Source organism: Thermobia domestica, chromosome 11 (genome assembly GCF_964235325.1).
Source record: "Thermobia domestica chromosome 11, izTheDome1.hap1.1, whole genome shotgun sequence".
NCBI classification, from domain to species: Eukaryota; Metazoa; Arthropoda; class Insecta; order Zygentoma; family Lepismatidae; genus Thermobia; species Thermobia domestica.
The window spans coordinates 250,376,822-250,384,915 of record NC_137464.1 but is presented as its reverse complement, the minus strand read 5'-3'; the positions used below and the strand labels follow the sequence as shown (position 1 = coordinate 250,384,915).

The 8,094-nt window shown below is 38.7% G+C and overlaps 1 protein-coding gene across 2 annotated transcripts in view; it reads left to right on the top strand.

Annotated features, from left to right (window-relative positions):
* Window positions 1-8,094, top strand: part of LOC145664917 (L-xylulose reductase) — a 96,847-nt gene that overhangs the window by 1,169 nt on the left and 87,584 nt on the right. The gene's annotated exons all lie outside the window — the stretch shown is intronic.

The following is an 8,094-nucleotide window of genomic DNA, read 5'->3' as shown; positions in this document are numbered from 1 at the left end:
TAAATGTTTCCATAACACGTTTGTGCTACCTTTGTTCTTTATGTTATTTTAACCTTGCAATATTTACTTTCTTATATAAACTTTCTTATTTTCTCATATACAAATGAAATATCTTTTAGATAAGACCCTTCTAATCGCAGGAATACTGGACAAAACAAACTCTTTATTAATAGTAGTTTCTGACTCACTAGAGTCCAACCATCAACAAATCTTTCACTTCGAAGGTACAACAAAAAATATAAGACTGGTTGGCGTGGAACAACAGTAGATCTTTAAACATACACACGAGAATTTCAGGAGAGCGATATGGTTGTGTAGTATTATTAGTATTAATAAAAGTGTTCGTTGTACGACTTTTTATTACATAACTTATGGCTTGCCCTTTGAGGTCAGGAGTTTGTTGAAGGAGTAAATATAAAAGAGATTTCTGTTATTTCTTCTTCACCCTCCAGGTTTCTTTAATCATACATTGCAGGACGTAACCAAAACATATCCATGCATCGTATCATTGAAGCGTTTTGTGTTTTGTATATTAAAGTGTTCAAAAATATTTAACATATTCGCATTTGTTCATGTGATCTCAGGTTCAATTCTCAGTGGAACATACATGAGAAAATTGAAAGCTGAAACAATATGAAAATAGTATTTAAAAGTCAGGAAATTAATATTAAAACTTTAGCTATCTATTGGGACTGTAACGCTATAGTTAAATTAACCCACACGTTTCGTGAAGATATATTAAGTCGTTATTGTTTATTTACTATAAGCTACCAGATACATCCTCAGAGGCCACTTTACACTGTAATAATCAACAGATGAAAACATTGGGAAAGGAATGGAAGGAAGGTCTCCAGAGCCTTAGATCAAGGTACTAACCTAGCATTTGCCCAGTATAACTGAGGAACAACCCTGGAAAATCCTCAGTCAGGATAGCTGGTCTCCGAATTCGAACCCGGTATAATCCAATTGCGAAGCAAGAATCCTAACAAGTAGCCTGAGCTCACTCCGTATTATTATTGTTATTTAATTAACGTAATGTTCTAAAATTAGTGCAAATTAAACCCTACTTTCTTTATTGCTGATGATATAGTTAATAAGCCTACATGAGACATCAGTCTCCCATTAAATAGGCCTTGCTCAAGAAAGAATACCAGAACTGGAATTCAGGAAGCGGAGGTGAAGAGATTAATGAGGATGAGGAAACTATGTGCGATGCAAAAACTGAGAAATTATGACTTCATCACAGATATATTCACTTACATACGTCAATTAATATTTCTCTGATACAGGGCACTCTACTTTCTATAGTGGCAGGAAAATGGCCCGCTTTTGTAAACGAACACATTAAGCACGTGCATATAGGCGCAATATCCGTGCAAAGAAACATAGGTAAAACTAGAAAAAAATAGGGAAAGCGAGGGGAAAGTGATAAAACGCCATTCAGCTTTTTTTTTTTTAAAAAAAAGCTGAAAATAACTTAGAGCTACGAAAGACGCGAGGCGAATTTTATTGAAATGATTGTTTTTCCTTAGTGATTAGTTGTGCTAACTATGAACATGAATTAAAAAAGAAAACAAGTAGCTAGCTCTGAGTTTCGCAAACTGGTTGAAAAGAAAATATTGGATAAAATTTAATAATAAAGAAGGCTTTTATGATAATTAAAACAAATTAAATTCTTGGCACGACAGTCCTTTGGTTCCTACCATCGGGCTTACGTTCATTTGAAGCGAGATTTGCATCCAATACATTTACAGTAAAAGGATACACAGCCTAATGCCGCAGACCACTCGACTATGGCTGTCGGGTTTTCTCGGCTAATCTGTAGCACATTAACAGTAACTGATTATTTTAAAAGTTGCTCCTAAATACTGACAATCTAAGTTTTATGTATCAAATATTTCCTGCGGTAATACCATACACTCTCCGACTTCTATAGACGAAAAGCTATAGTTACCCACATTATCTAATACAGAAATAAGTTCTGATTTTCTAATAGCTGCTGATGGTGATAGTCAAGGTTCACCGAAGCATGATCCAAAACCCAAACTGAGATATTGATGTCGCTGGAACGCCTGAAAAGTCATTGTGGGTAAGTGAATTGCCCACTTGTCAAGATGAAGGGCGATGGTGATGTGAAATGCAGGGCTGTCAGAGGTACTACTTATAATAATTGGATTTGTAATATTCTATGTTGCCGTAAACCCTCTTCAAGAAGATAACTGTTAATTTTAGCTTTGAAAATGTTACATAAAGAGTTTTATTGCTATCATTAGGTTACATATAAATCTCTTTATTCCGGAATTATCGGATTTATTTTACCGCTTAACTTTCACATCTCTTCTGATTTACGAATATTTAAATCACGATTATCCCCTTAAGGTCAATTAGTGATATTTTAACTTATTTCGAACCAACTATGTATATGGCTAGTCTTGTTATATGGGAATAATTGAGACTAGAAGCAGTCTACAGGCTACGTTCAAAAGAATCTTGTCCGACCTCCTGATAAACCACGTCTTTCAGCAAGGTGAATTGTGGCAATCCGATACTCACATGAGGAAATCTTCCGGTTCAAGTGAAAGCTTCCATAAGAATCAGCACCCTAATCAATGGTATGTGCCTTGCTAATTTTTCTCCAATGTGAAAGTACCTAACTTTATTGTTAAAAATGAAAAGGTTTTTATTTCAAACAAGTTGTCATTACAGTTTTCATATTTGAACACAACACTCATGAAAAGTCATGTTAAAGCGCGACTTACTCCTGAAAAAGAATATTTATCTGTTTTTAATTTCTCGTGTTCCTCAAACTACATGCGGAATTAGTGCAAGTGCCTTCCGCTCGCATTACCTAGGTACAAACGCAATGGCGTATATAGGGGAGAGGCTTCCGGGCTTAAGCCCACCCCCCCGAAATCTTACTTACTATAGTAAACTATATGAAATATCTTGCAGAATTTTCACATTTTCAGGCAAAGCCTCCCCCCGAAAGTTAGCAAAGCCTCCCCCCGAAACAAAATCGTAAATACGCCACTGTACAAACGGCTACGATCTTGGTACTAGCACATGTTTCGGTTTCCAGATCTCAAATATTTATATTTCAGCCTGATTCTATGTATGAATCCGAAATTTCAAATCTATATAACAGGCACCAAAATTCATAGTTTATTCTCGGTGCTCATATTGTGATTTACTAAATAATTGTTAAATCTAATTGTAGGGTATACATTTGATATTTTGAGCAGACTGAGCAAGATAAATATACGTAAAAAGTAGTCAATACTTGTCTTAACTGTTTATGTTTTCTTAACTGTCAATGAAATAGGTGCATTGAGGAATTTTAAATATTCACCTCGGTCCTGCAACCGAGTGGAACTAGATTCGACATTCGAACTCTCATCCGGATCGTTTTTTTTTCTTAAGTAAGCCAAACATTTGATCTTTAGAGTAGAATGAAGGAAACAAATAGACTTGTCAATATTCGTCTTAATTTTCTGTTCTCTTCTTCACTGTCAGGACTTCGTGAAATTACTTTCGGCGAATTTTAGATATTCAAGTTTATCATAATTTGGATGGGATGTGGGTTTGGATAAGAATCAAGATCCGAGATCCGGATTTCGGATCCAGATCCGAATTTCGAAACCAGATCCGAGATCCGAATCCAGATCCGAGATTCGAGATCCGGATCCAGATCCGAAATCCGAGATCCGGACCCAGATCCGAGATCCGGATCCAGATCCGAAATCCGAGATCCGGATCCAGATCCGAAATCCGAGATCCGGATCCAGATCCGAGATCCGGATCCAGATCCGAGATCCGGATCCAAAGGATCCGGACCCAATCAGATCCGGATCTTCGGATCCGGCCAGATCCGGATCCGGCCATCCCTAGTATACAGGGTGTTTCAAAACAACAACGACAACGTTTGGGAAGTGATTCCTGACTCCAAAATAAGACAAAGAGTATAAACCAATCTGGGTGCACAAATGCTTCCTTTCAGAGTTATAGGCTGGCTGAAACATGAAAAATTGAACTTTAAAGATCCATAGCTCCAATACCATGGGACCTACCGTAGTCGGGTCAAGACTTTACTCAGGAACTAATATGTGCCCTATCCAAATATCCATGTTTCAGAATCCTAAGGTACTCATGAAACTCCCTCTATAAAAAATGTTGCGTGAGTACCTTAGGATTCTGAAACATAGATTTTTGGATAGGGCACATAGCCTATTAGTTCCTAATTAAAGTCTTGACCCGACTACGGTAGGTCCCATAGTTTTGGATCTATGGGCCTTTAAAGTTCATTTTTTCATGTTTTCGACAGCCCATAACTCCGAAAGGAGTCATTTGTACACCCAGGTTGGTCTATAAATTTTGTCTTATCTTGGTGTCAGGAATCACCTCCCAAACATTGTCAGTGTTATTTTGAAACAATCTGTATACAATAAACAATAGGTCTATATCTTGTTGCTGAAAATGAATGATCGAATGATTTACCTATTTGCTTTCGAAATGGCCGAAATCGAATGTATACTTCAATTTCAATGCATAATAAAAATATTATAAAGTCCCTATTTTACAAGTTAATAAATATTACAAATATACGGATAAATGAATATGAAACTAGTTTACTTTTCAATCATTATTTAGCTTTTGTACCCGTCCCAAATCGCACAGTTAACACTCATGTGTGTTAATGGATGTACAGTGCCGTGTCGCAAGGGGGTGAGCGGTCCCCGGGAATTAGAAAGAAAATAAACAAATAAAAAAAAGAGAGATAAAATTACTTGGAATACTACTAGAGCCTTTCTATTCAACTGTGCCCCTTCTGTCGATGCGTTTTTTTTTTTTTTTTTTTTTCGTAGCTCCCTCCAAAGAGGAAGGACAAGTTACTGTGGCCGAGATCTTTCAATTGTTGGATGCGGAAGCGTTGCCACAATGAATTATTTCACGGAGTTCGTGTTCTCTCTCTTGTTAGCCATTCTAAGTAGGAATGGCCACAAAGTTCCGGTTCCACGAGGAACAGGTTCTAGAACCGGTTCCAGACCTGGATCCGAAAACCCGGTTCAAGACCTGGATCCGAAAACCCGGTTCCAGAACCGGATATCAGACATCGGTTCCATACCTGGATCCGAAAACCCGGTTCCAGAACCGGATCTTAGGAACCGGTCCAGACCTAGATCTGAAAGCCCACAAAGACCCGTAAAGGAGGCACAAAGTTCTCCTTACAAAAATGCAAAGAGGACCATGCGCTTGTGCCCTCTCCGCCCAGACCTGCTTGTGCTCCCAGAAAAAAAATTGGTCCACCAGTGTGTGTTTAGCCAAATGAGTTGTCCAGTTTGCCTGTTTAGCCAATGAGTTTGCCAGTTACACAGTTTATTTAGCCAAATGAGACAAGCGGCCGCCGCCTGGGCGCCTGCCTGTCTCTTCCACCATTTCATCTAGCACACTGTTCACAGCCTGCCAGCAGCTCTGGTTTAGCGTAGGGATGGTCACAAAGTTTCGGTTCCAGCGGAACCGGTTCCGCCTGAGGATCCGGTTCTTGAAGATCTGGTTTTCAGAACCGGTTCCAGAAATGGGTCCGTAAACCCGGTTTCAGAACCGGATCTTGGAAACCGGTTCCAGACCTGGATCCGAAAAACCGGTTCCGGAACCGGATCCGTTCAGACTCGAAAACCAGTTCCACCAGGAACCGGTTCTGGCCATCATTAATTCTAAGTAGCCTACGATCTTCACTGTCAAGACCAATCGACTGAATGACAAATTGGCAACACAGCTGAGTTCACTTCTTTTCCCTAAGCAAAGGGAGAATTTCCTCCGTCGGTTCGTCAGTGGCCGTTACGGCGTCTGCATCGTGTTTTATGTGCTCTGTGAGGACGAGAGTTGAGTGGGCCTTTCTATTCATATACACTACACTTACACTCTTTTTTCCATTTACACGTTCATACATTCCCTTCTTTTTTTAAACACTTTTTTCCATTCATTTTACACTCCCACTTTTCTTTACCTTTTGCCCTGTCCATCTTGGCCTTCAGTCCTCTTTAACTGTTCGAACTTCTCTCCCGATTTTGACCCTTACCCTATTGTGTCATACTTCTCTCTTGATTTGACTTTTTCCCGCGTGTGACTTTACTTTTTTTCACGTATGTTTTACTTTATCATACTTATTACTTTGTACATATCATATACCTTTGTCCTCATCTTATTACTTTTTATCATTTTCCCACTAATCAAATCGTTACATTTTACACGTTTAATTACCTTTGTAAATTGCCGATAAGTCTTTTTCAAGACAGTGGCTACGTTCTTTTGCGCCACTTTTGTGACGCTTCTACAAACAAACAAACAATTTCCTCCGTCATAGGGTGGGGCTGTAATATATTTCGCATATTTTCCGAGGGTACACCTGAGATAAACAGGCTCTAGTATGTACTTTAATCCTCTTCTTCCTTTAGGGAAAGCAGGGATTAGTTTTGAGCTCGGTTCGCTCCAACCATGATGGCGCTTCGCGGCTGGTCTGTCGACCCTACTCATAGGTACGGGAGCGCCGTCGTATACTCTCGCTCCGGGCGCTGATTTTTTGGCGGCACTGCACTGAGTATGTAACAAGTGATTTTTACAGAATCGATTGCGAAATTCAAAACTCTTAGTTTAACGTCCCACGTTTAGGCTAAGCGAGACAGGTGATTAAGGCAAGTGAATGATTAAAGAATCGGTGCAATGAAAACGTGGGAGAATAGGGAGTACCCCGAGAAAACTTACAGAACAATGTTGTCCACCATAAACTAACTTCGCCGAGGATTGAACCAAGGACCCCATGCACCAGAGGTAAGCGCTCTACCACTGAGGCACTTTGCTTCCCGATTGAGAAATTCAGATGGAGGGGAGTTGACAAATTATTATTTTCGACTTATTAAATAACTTGAATTCTTTGTGCTAAGTAAAATAGGCCTATGTTAAATTAAGTTAAATAATTTTGTATTTGGGACAATGACAAATTCGTTATTTTTCCTGTAATATTTTAGCTCACATCCAGTGGCGTACCCAGAATTTCTTCAGGAGTTCAAGTACTGTCCAATATTTTTCAAGGATAAGAGTGTTTATTGTGTATAAGAAACATTTACTTACCATATATTGCTTAAGGAGTGGTTAAATCCCGAATCGTTATTACGTGCGGCACTGCTCACATCAGGATGTAAAGAATGCCTTCAGAGTGAAAAATCACTGCAGGCTTCAAATCCTAGGGAAAGATGCTAAGCTGGTTTCACTGCCATTGTGTATGTGACTTCCCTCTTATAGAACTCCAGAGCCGTGATTGGGACAAGCACAAATAGATGATAAATCACCTCTACGATTTGTTATAGCATCAGTCCGGGAATTAAGTGAACAGCCCTTGTATGTGTATGAAAACATATTAAGAGGATTACAACATAAATAGTGTTCATTGTATCCAAAGTAGTCACTTGGTACATCAAATTAATTTGATTTGATTTGACTTTTTTCAGTTTAGCGTCCCTTATATGTAGGGTGACCAAATCGCCAACTAGAAAAAACGGGACATCTTTTATTTCTGGATAGGTTGCTCCCCTAAATATATTTTTAGCCTATCCGTTCTCTTTTTCTGTATTTCTCGCAAAAAAGGCAAATTTACACTTTTTCGTTTTAAAACCTATTGAAAAAGGTTGTGGAATTAATTAGATAATAAGTAACAATCAGCAGCTAACAAAAAATGAAATATTTGAAAACATTACTAAAAATATGTGAGCGCTCAAATCTGTCACTGACAGGATTTATAATTACTCTCAGCATCGGATTCCAACTCGTTTTATTTGCATTTTCTTACTTTTAAACATTATTTCATTTACAACTAGTTTCCTTTTTACTTTCACTTTTATAGTTCTATACTTCTGGTCACCTTTCGTAAATGGAAGTATGTTACATCTTAGTCAAATCACGGAAACACTGTACTGTACCGATGACAGCGAGTCAATCTTCCACCGCCCGAAACAGAGAGTAAAAACAGGTTACATTTGTTCTTCATAAGACTTTCAGCCCTTGGCACTGTCGTGTGCGGAGTGGGGAGACCTAGGAGGGAAA